This window comes from Mesoplodon mirus, assembly GCF_964341445.2.
Source record: "Mesoplodon mirus genome assembly, chromosome: 16".
NCBI classification, from domain to species: Eukaryota; Metazoa; Chordata; class Mammalia; order Artiodactyla; family Ziphiidae; genus Mesoplodon; species Mesoplodon mirus.
The window spans coordinates 20,203,268-20,218,882 of NC_138992.1; the positions used below are offsets into that span (position 1 = coordinate 20,203,268).

A 15,615-nucleotide genomic window follows, 5' to 3' on the forward strand; every position below is an offset into this window, starting at 1 on the left:
CAGTCTGTATGTGTCCCTAGGTTTGAAGTGGGTCTCTTGTAGACAGCATATACATGGGTCTTGTTTTTGTATCCATTCAGCCAGTCTGTGTCTTTTGGTTGGATCATTTTTCCATTTAAATTTAAGGTAGTTATCGTTATGTATGTTCCTATTACCATTTTCTTAATTGTTTTGGGTTTGTTATTGTAGGTCTTTTCCTTCTCTTGTGTTCCTGCCTAGAGAAGTTCCTTTAGCATTTGTTGTAAAGCTGGGTTGGTGGTGCTGAACTCTGTTAGCTTTGGCTTGTCTGTAAACGTTTTAACTTCTCCGTCAAATCTGAATGAGATCCTTGCTGGGTAGAGTAATCTTGGTTGTAGGTTTTTTCCCTTTCATCACTTTAAGTATGTCCTGTCACTCCCTTCTGGCTTGCAGAGTTTCTGCTAAAAGATCAGCTGTTAACCTTATGGGGATTCCCTTGTATGTTATTTGTTGTTTTTCCCTTTCTGCTTTTAATATTTTTTCTTTGTATTTAATTTATGATAGTTTGATTAATGTGTGTCTTGACATGCTTTTCCTTGGATTTATCCTGTATGGGACTTTCTGTGCTTCACGGATTTGATTAACTATTTCCTTTCCCATATTAGGGAAGTTTTCACCTATAAGCTCTTGAAATATTTTCTCAGTCCCTTTCTTTTTCTCTTCTTCTTCTGGGAGCCCTATAATTCGAATGTTGGTGCATTCAATGTTGTCCCAGATGTCACTGAGACTGTCCTCAATTCTTTTCTTTTTTTTTTTCTTTATTGTGCTCTGTGGTAATTATTTCCAGTATTTTATCTTCCAGGTCACTTACCGTTCTTCTGCCTCAGTTATTCTGCTGTTGATCCCTTCTAGAGAATTTTTAATTTCATTTATTGTGTTGTTCATCACTGTTTGTTTGCTCTTTAGTTCTTCTAGGTCCTTGTTAAACGTTTCTTGTATTCTCCATTGTATTTCCAAGATTTTGGATCATCTTTACTATCATTTTGAATTCTTTTTCAGGTAGAATGCCTATTTCCTCTTCATTTGTTAGGTCTGGTGGCTTTTTACCTTGCTCCTTTATCTGCTGTGTGATTCTCTGTCTTCTCATTTTGCTTAATTTACTGTGTTTGGGGTCTCTTTTTTGTAGGCAGCAGGTTCGTAGTTCCCGTTGATTTTGGTGTCTGCCCCCAGTGCCTAAGTTTGGTTCAGTGAGTTGTGTAGGCTTCCTGGTGGAGGGGACTAGTGCCTGTGTTCTGGTGGATGAGGCTGGATCTTGTCTTTCTGGTGGGCAGGTCCACATCTGGTGGTGTGTTTGTGGGCTGTCTGTGGCCTTATTATGATTTTAGGCAGCCTCTCTGCTAATGAATGGGGTTGTATTCCTTTCTTGCTCATTGTTTGGCATAGGGTGTCCAGCACTGGAGCTTGCTGGTCATTGAGTGGAGCTCTGTCTTGGCGTTGAGATGGAGATCTCTAGGAGATTTTCACTGTTTGATATTACATGGAGCTGGGAGGTCTCTTGTGGTCCGGTGTCCTGAACTTGGCTCTCCCAGCTCAGAGGCACAGCTGTGACAGCTGGCTGGAGTACCAGAGCCTGTGATCCACACGGCTCAGAATAAAAAGGAGAAAAGAAAGAAAGAAGAATAAAAAATAAAATAAAATAAAGTTATTAAAACAAAAAATAAATATTAATAATTTTTTAAAGTAATAAAAAAAAAGAAGAGAGCAACCAAATCAAGAAACAAATCCACCTGTGATAACAAGCGCTAAAAACTATACTAAAACAAACAAACAAATAAACAAAACACCAGACAGAGAGAACCGTAGGACAAATGGTAAAAGCAAAGCTATACAGACAAAGTCACACACAGAAGCATACACATACACACTCACAAAAAAGAGAAAAAGGGGGCCTCCCTGGTGGCGCAGTGGTTGAGAGTCCGCCTGCCGATGCAGGGGATACGGGTTCGTGCCCCGGTCTGGGAGGATCCCATATGCCGCGGAGCGGCTGGGCCCGTGGGCCATGGCCGCTGAGCCTGTGCGTCCGGAGCCTGTGCTCCGCAACGGGAGAGGCCACAACAGTGAGAGGCCCGCGTACAGCAAAAAAAAAAAAAAAAAAAAAAAAGAGAAAAAGGAAAAAAAAAAATATATATTGTTGCTCCTAAAGTCCACCTCCTCAATTTGGGATGATTCGTTGTCTATTCGTGTATTCCACAGATGCAGGGTACATCAAGTTGACTGTGGAGATTTAATCCGCTGCACCTGAGGCTGCTGGGAGGGATTTCCCTTTCTCTTCTTTGCTCGCACAGCTCCCCGGTTCAGCTTTGGGTTTGGCCCCGCCTCTGCGTGTAGGTCGCCTGAGGGCGTCTGTTCTTCGCTCAGACAGGACGGGGTTAAAGGAGCAGCTGATTAGGGGACTCTGGCTCACTCAGGCTTGTGGGAGGGATGGGAACGGATGCGGGTTGAGCCTGCGGCGGCAGAGGCCGGCGTGACGTTGCACCAGCCTGAGGCGCGCCGTGCTTTCTCTTGGGTAAGTTGTCCCTGGATCACGGGACCCTGGCAGTGGCGGGCTGCACAGACTCCCGGGAGGGGAGGTGTGGATAGTGACCTGTGCTCGCACACAGGCTTCTTGGTGGCGGCAGCAGCAGCCTTAGCGTCTCATGCCCGTCTCTGGGGTCCGCGCTTTTAGCCGCCGCTGGCGCCTGTCTCTGGAGCTCCTTTAAGCGGCGCTGTTAATCCCCTCTCCTCGCGCACCACGAAACAAAGAGGAAAGAAAAAGTCTCTTGCCTCTTCGGCAGCTCCAGACTTTTCCCGGACTCCCTCCCGGCTATCTGTGGCGCACTAGCCCCTTCAGGCTGTGTTCACGCCGCCAGTCCTCTCCCTGCGCTCTGACCTAAGCCCGAGCTTCAGCTCCCAGCCCCGCCCGCCCCGGCAGGCGGGCAGGCGAGCAGACAAGCCTCTGGGGCTGGTGAGTGTCGGTCGGCACCGATCCTCTGTGCGGGAATCTCTCTTCTTTGCCCGCCGCACCCCTGTTACTGTGCTCTCCGCCGCGGCTCCGAAGCTTCCCCCCTCCGCCACCCGCAGTCTCCACCAGCGAAGGGGCTTCTAGTGTGTGGAAACCTTTCCTCCTTCACGGCTCCCTCCCCCTGGTGCAGGTCCCGTCCCTATACTTTTGTCTCTGTTTATTCTTTTTCCTTTTGCCCTACCTGTGTACGTGGGGGAGTTTCTTGCCTTTTGGGAGGTCTGAGGTCTTCTACCAGAGTTCAGTGGGTGTTCTGTAGGAGTTGTTCCACATGTCGATGTATTTCTGATGTATTTGTGGGGAGGAAGGTGATCTCCGCGTCTTACTCGTCCGCCATCTTGAAGCTCCTCTCCTCCCATGCACTCACTGTCGCCGGCTCTTGCTCCAACTCAACTACTATTATTATCAATTTAATTTTAGAACCCCCCCCCCCAAAAAAGACAAGTGGTCTCATCTACCTATTGAAGAGTAAGACTGTGAGGAAGCTGAGACCTAGAGATGATGTATTAATTAGTGGAAGAGCCAGAATTAGAATTCAAATCTATGGTCTTCCCTGGTGGCGCAGTGATTAAGAATCCATCTGCCAATGCAGGGTATATGGGTTCGATCCCTGGTCCGGAAAGATCACACATGCTGTGGCGCAACTAAGCCCGTGTGCCACAACTACTGAGCCTGCGCTCCAGAGCCCGTGAGCCACAACTACTGACCCCGTGTGCCACAACTACTGAAGTCCGTGCGCCTAGAGCCCAGGCTCCTCAGTAAGAAAAGCCACCACAATGAGAAGCCCGTGCACCGCAAAGAAGAGTTGCCCCTGCTCACGGTATCTGGAGAAAGCCCGCATGCAGCAACGAAGACCCAGTGTAGCCTAAAATAAATTTAAAAGAAAAAAGAATCCAAATCTATGGCTCCTCAGTGGGCTATTGTGTATCCCATAGTATGAGGCTGTTCTGTATTTTGTAAAGGAGGATGTGCCCTAATGAATTCTGCCTCGTTTTCCTGGGTATTACACAGCTCATTGGGATTGTATGAACTTCTGCATTTGACCTCAACCCCTTTTCCAGCCCCTATTATTACATATCAGGTATGATTTTTATATATTTAAGAATATAGTTTTAAGTTTTCCATTGCTCAGGTTCTTTTGGGGGCAGAAATCCCTGCACTTTTGAAGGTATTATCATTGAGTTTTAAAAGTACCTTCAGAGGAAAATTCATCCTTTTTGATTATGCCCGAGGCCTGCAGAATACCATTTAAACAAGTGATAAAAAAAAAGGGCAAGTATTTGATTAAAACCAATCTCCCCTTAAAGACTAATGTTTCAGTCTCCATCAGGCCTTCAAGGGAACTTCAGTGTGTTTCGCTGATAGCAGATCCAGTTTATAGGGAGGTAAAAGAAAAGGCAATTATTTAAAAAATTCATCTGTTAACTTAGACTTGATATATTGTATCTAAAAAGTGATGTTAGATAATAGATGTCCCAGTGCTTAAAAAATGTATGACTATTGGCTTGGCCAAAAAGTTCATTCGGGTTTTGCCATACCATCTTACAGGATAACCTGAACGAACTTTTTGGCCAACCCAGTACTTCAGGGAAGCAGCTATTTGATCACATTTCAGGATGGCGTGAAGTTCTCATTGATAAATGGCATTGACAGGTGAGTGACATTTGTCAGCTGAATAACTGAGGAAGCACAGATGATTTGAACCAGTGGTGACATCCTCCATACGATTTTCTGCATTGCTTTGGTGGCTATCTGCCGAATAGGCACTGATATTCATGTTTCCAATTCAGATCATAGCATTTGCTGTTTCCACGGCCTGCTGTAGCCTCTGCCACTTGCCTCACCCCAACCTAATTTTTTCTCACCTTTATCTCTTTCAAGACTCAGCTATAGCAGCACCCCTGAGAAAGTGCTTCTTGCCTTCCTCTGTTCATCCATACTGGGTTCGAGACCCCTCTCTTTGGGGTTCCATAGCACCCTACTTTTGCTGCTTCTCCTAGCCCTTTTGGTGCAGTATTATAATTACATTAAAATCATCTGTTTAGTCCTCTCTTTTTCCTATTAATCCTCTAGCTCCTTGTGGACAGAGACCACTTTTATCTTTTTACCTAGTGCCTTGTGGGGTGCCTGAAAGCAGTAGTGAATGTTCATTGAATAAACGAATGAATCACTTTCTGCCAAAACCTGGCTTCGCTGAGTTTATGGGCCCTGGTAACCTTTTGTAAATGGAACTATTTTTTATATAATTAGCCATTTCTCTTCTTCCTGTCTGCTGAAGTAATTTTTTTTTTTTTTTCTTTTTGCGGTATGCGGGCCTCTCACTGTTGTGGCCTCCCCCGTTGCGGAGCACAGGCTCCGGATGCGCAGGCCCAGCGGCCATGGCTCACGGGCCCAGCCGCTCCGCGGCATATGGGATCCTCCCAGACCGGGGCACGAACCCGTATCCCCTGCATCGGCAGGCGGACTCTCAACCACTGCGCCACCAGGGAGGCCCCTGAAGTAATTTTTTATTTCCATGTAAATCTTGTTGTGCCCACTCCCCTCTGACTGCCCCCCAACCCCATACCCAATGTGGCTCATGCTTTATTTTACTTTTTTAATTTTTGGAAGGGTGTAAAGTACAAGAGAGACTATAATGTGGGCTAAATCCCAGGGCTATTCAACTCGACTAGACCCTTTTAGCCTTCCAGAATGTTGAGAAAGTAATTAGTGAGTGGGGGGGAAGTGTTAGAAGAAATGGCTACGATTCTTTGTATCCGAAAGAATGTTTCTCCTTGGTGATTGTCACCCTTCTGAATAAATCCTTAAGTAAAGTACAAAACCACCAGCGGGCCAAACAATGACCAGCGGCTCTCCCTTTGGGATTGCAATCCCTCGTATGGCTAAGTTCAGAAATGGGTTTCCTGTTCAGATTTTTGATGAGTCATAATGTTCAGTGGCAGGGTAACCTTTGAACTTTCTGCTTTTTTGACATCAAAAGGAATTCTGCGCTTTACCAAAAGTTTTATTCAAGGAATTAATACTCTTAAGGCACAGAGGGAAATTAGCATCAGACTTGTGGACATGATGGAAAAATTAGTATCTTTCATTTGCTCAATTTCTTTGGATTATAGTTCTTTGTTTTTTAAGATGGGGAGGTCAGATTTCCCTAGGTTTTCAGTATGTTGCTTTTAATACCCATAAAATTATTTTTCCTGTGCAAAATTGGATTTGATGAAAGTGGTTTTTTTTTTGAATGACTTGAGTATTCCCCTGATTCTTCAATACATCTAATGGTGTTCATTCTGCTCATGAAAAATCTTGACTCCGAGGGACAAGTTTTTAGTAGCATTTTTATAGTATATGACAACTTTTATAGCAAAAATATGAATCAGTAAGTGTGTGTGTGCTTTTAGCATAACTAAAAATTTTCTTCATGGAATTTAAGATCTTAACTCTTGTTTTAGCAGCAAATTTTTGCACATAGTAGGTTCTTAACATTGAATTGAATACATTTGGACTATTCTTTATGTTCTCAGAGTCTAATCCATGTTTCAGTGTGTCCTTCACTTCACTCCTGAGTTGTTTTTTTCTATGCATTGGGAAATGTATCATGCTTGGTTTTCCTATTCTTAATTTTTAAAAAAGCTAAACACATCCATCACTCAGCATTTCCTATTTATGAGAAGGAGTGATTTAAATTTTTCCAACATGGTTTGATATGATGTGTATTGTAACCAGAGGTCACTATTTGTTCACTTTACGTTCTTCTTCACTCTCCATTTTTAGAAAAATGACTTATTTATTATGTAAAATGCCTTCCATAACGACCTTTGGGACTGAGATTTTTTTTTTTCTAAAATGGTCTTGACTTAGGAAGGCTTATTATGAAAATTTAAAAATTAAAAATTTAATCAAATGCCCCTCATCCTTCAACAGATAAATAGTAAGATCAGAAAGGGTTTGAAGGGAAACTTGTAGAGTCAAAAGGACTTAAAAGATGTGACAAATTTTGTTTTTAAAAATGGGCAAGACAAAATCATGTCTTGGGTGATTTGGGAAGCATCCTTGGGTGATAAAACTATAAAGAAATGCAAAATATGATGACTTAAAAGTAATCTATAAATATGTTGCGAGTAGTGCATAGAATGAACACTCAGTTTATGACAGAAACATTTTGGTATTTGTCCGTGTTCTAATTTTTAAAGAAAACACAAGTGAAATCAGATTATAGGCTATAGGTACAGATTTTAATTGTTGCTAATGTGACAGTGCTGAGTTCTTAACAAAAATATATGGAATTTTTTCTCAGGTATGGACCTAACAGAGATACTAGCTAGAAAAGTGACCCTATTATTTTTTTAAATTGTGAAGTAAATTTATTATCACTTTGTTTGCTATTTATTACTAGAGTCTCTATGTTAATTATGGTTTTATTGCTTTTCAGCATAACTAAGACCTAAGTCTTCTGCTGAATTCTGCTTGATTTTGTGATTTCTTTTGCTTTGGTCATTAGTTCTGTGTTATTGAGCAGCTTCACTATGCCATGCCTTGCACTAGGGCTACAGTGGTTAAATACAACAAGGTAACCCTGCCTCTAAGGATCTCCCAGGACAGAGTCTTGAATAGTAAGTAAAAATAATGAGTAAGGATTCATTATTTTTGCTCTTAAAGTTTATAGAGCTCCATCTACAACGGCATTACTGGGCCCTATGGCTTTATGCATTTCGTCCCCATTTGGTGGGATTTTGTCCAGCGTGGTCTCAGCTGAATCTTCGATAGGGAAACCTCTGAGCTGGGCCCTAGGGGATTGTGCAGAGCCTGGTGGCAGTTGTGGACAACTTGTGAAAGCCTGAAGCTGGAAGCTCACTGCTCATGGGTGACCTTTTTCTTGTATGGCACAACCCTTCACATTCCTAACATACTACCTTGAAAGACAGTTTATTGCCTCTTAGGAATTCCAGACATCATCGGAATCACTTGTTTATATTATTTTTCAAAATAAAATTGAAAATGCACTTTTTGGAAGAAAAATGAACCTGTTTATTTAACTGTGATGCCTTGGACTTTTCTAGGTGTTGTTTCTTTAATTGAAAATTCTGTCTGGAAACGGATTTTTTCGTCTCCCTTCCCTTCTCTCTAGTTTTAAAAGGGGGAAAATTGGAACATTCTTTCCAAACATTTTAATAGAAACAACCCCCAGAGTGAAATCTATATGAAGTCTTTAATTATTTTTATTATTATTCTATTTTAATTTTCCTATTAATAATTGTTGACTTCCTGCCTATAGGAAGTCAAAAACTACAGTATAATTTCCATTTGGTTGCACAGTCACTTTTGTAATCTAATTGCAAGATAAAAGTAATTTCAGGAAATAATTAATTTTTCTAAAAGAGAGGCATCTCTAGCTCCTAAAAATTCTATTGGACATTCGTTCATCAGACACTTCTTTATAATAATAGTAGCTCATGTTTTTTGAGCACTTACTCTGTGCCAGGGATTGGGCCTCCTGCAGGATCTACAAGGCATTCAAACTGCTCTTGGGCATGAGGGTGAATAACACAGCTTTTGGCCTCCAAATGCTCAAAGATGGAGAGTATGCTGTGGGGAGAGAGGTTGAGACAGACACATTCACAGGAGGAATAATTACTGAGTGATAATGGAAGTGCATACAAAGCCTTTGAAAGTAACAGAGAAAGAGAGGGACATGCTGAAAACTCTTTATGTTTACATTTGTTGTTAAAATTCATCCAAAGCAGCCAATCATATCTACCTTCTCTGGCATGAAAGTCCAAAGTGATTACAGTGGATGGTGTTCAAAACTCCACCATTGACACCATTTCCTTTCCCTTCTAGAAGGGGAATGTAAAGGAGAAAGTGAAATTTGTTCTTGAAAGCAGGATACCTAACATTTACATTTAAAAGCAGCCAAGTTTGTGTTTTGTGGATTTAGGGATCTTACAATTCTTGTATTATCAACTGGTGACTTTTCTACGGGAATCTTTTGGAATGATTTTATGTTTTGTTTCAGAAATATGCTTCCCTTGATCCTGAATTATGACAGTGGAGATATATAAATCTACCCCCAACCTAAAGCATAATGCTGGTTGTATTTATTTTCTCTTTTCAGTGTATAAAATGTAAAAGAATACAGAATAATTGCCACATACAGTACAAATACCAACTCCTTCTTCAAAGGAACTTTGTTTAAATATCGAGAAACTTGGGTCCTTAGTACTGTTACTTAGTATACAGCATCCCCTCATTATAAACATTCCCATGCCTCCCAGTGTACTCCTGAGGCTTCCTTAAGATGTATGGATTGGCTTCTTTTCCTTTCGTATGGCGGAAACTTTAGAGTAGAGACTCAACACAACTGAGGTTCCTAAAAGTACAGACGCTTGGGTCCAGCCAAGTCTTGATTCAAGTTAGAATTCCCTGGCTCTTTCCTTTGTCAGATGCAAACACTGCACAGCCTGGTGTCTCAGAGCCTAAGACTTTGGGTGCTTTGTGAAAGATTCTTTTGCAGATGCCCCTGGAAAGATGTTGCAGATAAAGATGATTGGAGCTCCATGTTCTTGGTCAAGATAGATGATCTGTTACAAGAATTGGGACCTGAGTTTAAGCCTAACTTAAAATAGTAACATCTGTCAAATGTTAACCATGCCATTATATTTGAGAGGAAAAAAAAAACTTTTAGGAGGAAAAAAAATGCCCTTTAAGAGTGTGGGGAAGTTGAAACCGCACTATCCCAGTCGTGTTTTATTGTAGTCACTGGAAATGAATGGGACTGGTATACACACCTACTGGAATGGGTCGAAATAAAACGCCTAGCCAGCTCTCCTCTCCCCGAGAAGCCCAACCTCCTGTGGTCCAGATTTTCATATTCCTCCCAATTTGCCCCAGAGCATGCTGTGACCCTCATCCATCTTTTTTTGCATTTAACAAAGTTGTAAAGGGATTTATATGCTTTCCATTAGTCTTAGCAAAGCTGCTGTCATGAATATGTAATAGAGAGCACAGTTTGTTTTTTTTTTCTTTCTTTCCCAGCCCCCCGCCCCGACTTGCCCGTCTCTTTTGCCAGCCAGGAGCAATGTAAATATCTCAGCCTCACACCCCTGGCCCGATCCCAAAGTGGCACTGGGCTCTCTCAATTCAAAGCCTTGACTCCATAAGGCAAGGACTGGTTTTCTTTCTTTCTTTTTTTTTCTTTTTCTGCACCGGTTCTCCCTCCTTGTTCTCTTTCGGTCTCCTTTCCCCGCTGGAATTGCTGTCCGTTTCTCGGTGGCTTGGGTGGCGCGGGGACCGGCGTGCGCAGGGCTCTGCTTCCGCCAGGTCTCCTGCGTCCTCCTCTCCCGCTGCAGACCAGCCGCCCCCTAGTACCCCCGGCCGGTCTTTTCCTTTGAACTTCACTGAAGCACAATAGCTGCCCTGCAACTTCGCTGGGGCTCCCTTGGATGCATTCCTGACACTTGCACGGGTCGCTGGTCTTTTTCTCTTTGCAACAGCAAAAAGGCTGAATGTCTGGGACAGAAAATGACTTTTGAAGACGCTAAAAGATTTACCGTGTCTAGAGCAACCTCTGAACTTTGTGGTTATCTCAGAAAAATGCACTTTTCCTACTGGTGGCTTAGATCGTGTCTCATCCGTCTACCTTCCTTCCCTTCCTGCCCTGATGCCAGCGTTTACTCAGGGCATTTCCCCATTTGGTTCTCACCCCGTCCCACCCTCCTTCCCTTCCCCTTTTTCCTTTATGCTTTATCTCCTCCTGGGCCCGGGGAATGAGAGGCTCGCAAAGGCGAGGATCTGTCGGAGGGAACTGAAGTATTAAATCCTTCTCTGCAGGGGAAGGTTAAGGGCACTGGAGCCCCTTCTCCCTCCCAGTGAAGTCAGGCCTGTCTGAATGCCCCATCTCCAGGTACCTGCCCTAAAGGGTTGCTTGAAAGATTGGACCAGGAAATCCATACAAAATGTTTAATGTAGTATTTGACTATGGTAGTTGCTCAATAAATATCAGCTATATGTTATAATTAATGTCATTATACACATTGACTCATTTTTCTGAAATTCCTCCTTGTGGTCTCAAAAATTCATATGGGTTCTAAATCTTTCCCATTTAATTAATTTTTAGTAGAATGGAATAATGTTAGAGGGACTGAGCTAGATTCTATTTATCCTTTACATGTACAAATATAGCTTTTTCTTTTTTTTGCATTGGTTAAAAAGCTGAAGAGTATGAATGTAGATTTTTCTTTATTGGCTTCAGACTTTCACTTTTTGGTTTTTCACTTTTTCCATGTATCCTGGGCCTCTCCTCTCCTTCCTTCTACCTGTTGGATCAGACTTTAATCTTGGTTCTTTTTGATGTGATTTTACCCACTAAGCACATTTTATAAAACCACAAAAGTAATCTTTCTTCCTGGTCCAGAAGGCAGAGTATTTCGCTGGTCATCATACCTCTCCCACTTCCTCTGTGTCTAACAGTAAAAACTCACTGTGCCTCCTCGTACTTTTAACTGCAGACACTATTAAAAGATGTAACATCACCGCAAATACAGTGTTCCGAGTGATAGCTAATTTATCTTTTAGTTTTCCCAGTGAAACTTCTTGTAAATCTCACAGTGGAACCAGGCCTGTGTGTAAGTCAACTTTATTTTAGGATATCCAGGGGTTGTTTCTTACAGAGTGAGAAAAATTTGCTGCAGTTTAGAGAAGGTTACGAAGCAAATGCTTTAGGAGTCTGTGTTAGTCTGCCCTTAGGCTCCTATGGAATCATTCTGTTTGCCTTCCAAGGAGGAGACTCCTGGTAATTGTTACCTGATGAATTCAGTGCATCAACCATATGAATGCACATGGAGGAACTGAATGGGAACTCTAGTAAGATTTACCTTCTGGGAGCTTATTCATCTGCAAAAGCTAGAAAAACATATGACAGGCCTTGGATATGAGTGGTTCCCTCTCTCTTGAATGAATTATTTTTACTAGATCTTGGATCTTAAGTGCTTATCTATCTCTGATGAACGCCTACCACCTCGTGCTTAATTGATGGGAGTATTGCTTCTTTTCTCTTCGGGTAACCTAAAATTTGAATCAGTTAGCTTGCAGGTAACCTTAGCTCACTAATTCATAGTGTAGTTGTAATCAACTAAAATCTCTGAAAGACTTCTACAAGGACTACTAATTAAACATATCCACTTCTTTCCTGTTTGGTGGACTTAACTACATACATTTCTAGATTAAATTTCTTCTAAATAGATAAGCCCCCAAATTCCGTCTGATGAGATAATTTTGGATTCTGCCCCTGAAATCCATCCATTTCCTCTTTCTCAGCTTCAGGCTTCCCTCCAGTTTAGTCAACATACCACTCAGGTCTTTGATGGCGATGTTGACAGAGCAATGGCAGGTAGGAGCCCTTCAGTTCATCTCTGTAGCCTTTCTTGCCTTGAGTTGACATAGGCCCATTAGTAGGTCCCTTTGGGTTAGTGTTCCATTAAGTGTTTTCCTCTCCGTTTCTTTATCACGCTATGAGGCTGACTGGAAAGATCTTTTCAGATGCCTTGCTCAAATCTTGACATGCTTGGGAACAGATGTTGGTATGATTAGGCTGGATGAACAGAAAACATGTATAGCCAGATCCATCTCTAGAATAAACCAATTTCCACATTGCTTTTGATCTCTTCCCGTTCTGTTTTCCATAATTGACTCTTCACTGCAAATAATAATTAATGTGATGTCAGGAAGTGCTGAGGGTCTGGTCACCGGGGACCAGGGAGGCGGGAGAGAAACAAAAGGGGTCTCTTCCTTGGTGTAAGTGAGAGTCTTGCTGGGTCAGACAATTAGGTAACAATGTAAAGCAATATAGAATAAATGCTAAATGATGAAGAGCAGATTATAGGCGTTGTGGAATGGGAAAAAAATTATAGGATGTGATTTCTTTTTATTTTTTATTTTTTTTTATTTTTTATTTTTTTTATTAGTTTCTGCTTTATAACAAAGTGAATCAGTCATACGTATACATCTGTTCCCACATCCCTTCCCTCATGCATAGGATGTGATTTCTGATGTCTTGAACGAATTTTAGAACTGTTTCATGCAAGCGTCTCTTCTCTATTCTGAGGCTGTTCACTGCCATTGAAGCTTTTCTGCTTTCCTGAAGCAATGATAACGGTTAACGTGTTCTGAGTACTTACTTATGTCAGGAAATTGGTCTAAGAACTTAACGGGTCTCAACTCATTTGATCTCCACACACCTTGGAGGTGGATATGCTTCTTGACTTCATTTTATGGCTGAGGAAACCAAGGTGGGGAGGCTCATACCTGCCCAAAGCGAGCTCTGATTAATTCCTTCCTCCTTTTTGCTAGGAGGGTAGGTGGCGACAGGCGGGGTTGCATTCTGGGCGAGGGCCTGAATTTATATATATATATATATATTTTTGGGGGGAAGTATTTATTTATTTATTTATTTTTGGCTGCGTTGGGTCTTCGTTGCTGTGCACGGGCTTTCTCTAGTTGCGGTGAGTGGGGGCTACTCTTCATTGCGGTGCGCGGGCTTCTCATTGCGGTGGCTTCTCGTTGCGGAGCACGGGCTCTAGGCGCGCAGGCTTCAGTAGTTGCAGCACTTGGGCTCAGTAGTTGTGGCTCATGGGCTGTAGAGCGCAGGCTTAGTAGTTGTGGTGCACGGGCTTAGTTGCTCCGCGGCATGTGGGATCTTCCCGGACCAGGGCTCGCACCCGTGTCCCCTGCACTGGCAGGCGGATTCTTAACCACTGTGCCACCAGGGAAGCCCGAGACCCTGAATTTTTAATCCTGGCTTCTTTTTACCTACTTACCTGTGTAGGTAGGACCTTGGGCATGTTGCTTCACCTGTCAGAGCTTCTTAGTTGTAAAATGGGGCAGGATTGTTCTCCGGATTTAAATACCTTCTATTCAACAGATGCTCAAGGAATGGGAACTGTTGTTTATTAAAAGCAATGATAAGAATATCATTATCACACGCTCCACCCAAAGAGACCTGTTAGAATTGTAGAGAAAAGGAACATGTCCGTCTTGATAAGGTTTTAAACCCCAGTACCAAGTACAATATTAGTCCTCTGTGGAATATTTGTGGAATGAACGGATGGAAGGACAGAATAGGACAGGGATCAGAAGCGTTCCTGTAGCGGGCAGAAGCCGTGTCATTTGCCAATGGAGTTATTCTTAGCCTGAGTCATCATTTGTTCATCAAAACAGTCCTTCTCTTAGCCTTACCTTCCACCATTTGTGATGGTAATCGTCACCACCTGACTTATTTTTCTTGGGAAAACACAAGCAAACAAAGCTGTCTCTTTCTGTCTTGGAGACTTTAACAGTAAAAACTCACCTTATCGTTAATTCCTGCCTTGTAATCCAGACGATAGTAAGGGACGTTGTACCATCACAGTGTGTCAACGCACACAAAGAACTATAATTTTACCCCATATGAATACATTGTCTCAAGGAAGGTACTATCATCAGATGGCAATCTATAAACATGGCCCCTGAGACCAAGCTCTGGCACAGTTATTTATTCTTCAATTATTTATTCCATCCTAAAGATGGGAATGCTGACAGATACTGCAAAATGCACTACCTACCAATTTATAGGAATTGAGTGACGGACGGGATCTTTGGCAGACTGAAGTCACTTTTTATTGACACTACTTTTATGTATTAAAATTTTGCACCTTAAGTATGTTGGCAACACCCACTTAGATGACTAACATGAGAGGCAGTTTTGTTCATAAAAGCTACTTCAAAGCAAATAAATTAGCATTTAGTCTGAAAGGGTCAGATCTCAAATGGAGGTTTTCAAACAGCCTCAGGAACATTCAAATCACATGCTTAATATTTTATATGGTTTTATATTTAGATTGGATATTTTACGTAAAGTCTTTTTGCCCTTTTTAGTGCTTGGACCTCTTGAGATCCCTTTTCTAGCTGGTTTGGAGAGAACAGTTACACTTAGCCTCCATTTGCAGTAAGTAATTTCAGTTTAATTTACGTCAAGGGAGATTACCAGAAAGTTCCAGCCTTTGTGTCTTTTTCTCCACTTAACTGCATTGATAGGTACCATTCTTGTGGTTCCAATATATTATTTGTACATGATAAAATATGATTCCAATGAATTTGCACTTAGCAGCCATAAAAGAGTTAGTCTGGACTTAAGTCCTGAAGTTTAAGAGATTATTTATATCTGTATTGATACTGGAATCCAAAAATGGAATCTTTCCCCGATAGTATGGCTTTCTTCAGAGATCAGTTTCATTTTTTCTTAAATCAGTTATTTTCAGTTTTGATTTTTCAAACTCTTGGGTAATCCCCAGTTAATCTCACTTTCTAAGATTTCTAAAAGAAAAGTAATTTTAAGTTACATTTGCTTTAAAATATCCTTATGCCAAGCACTGATTGATTTGAGGGGATTGATTATATAAACAAAAATCCTAAGGAGAGAGAGAACTTCCAATATCTTGGTAGATTTTTTTTTTTTTTTTTTTTTTTTTTTGCGGTACGCAGGCCTCTCACTGCTGTGGCCTCTCCTGCTGCAGAGCACAGGCTCCGGACACGCAGGCTCAGCGGCCATGGCTCACGGGCCTAGCCGCTCC

General features: G+C 41.9%; 1 protein-coding gene across 1 annotated transcript in view; it reads left to right on the forward strand.

Annotated features, from left to right (window-relative positions):
• EXT1 (exostosin glycosyltransferase 1) overlaps nucleotides 1-15,615 on the forward strand; it is a 312,007-nt gene that overhangs the window by 32,213 nt on the left and 264,179 nt on the right. The gene's annotated exons all lie outside the window — the stretch shown is intronic.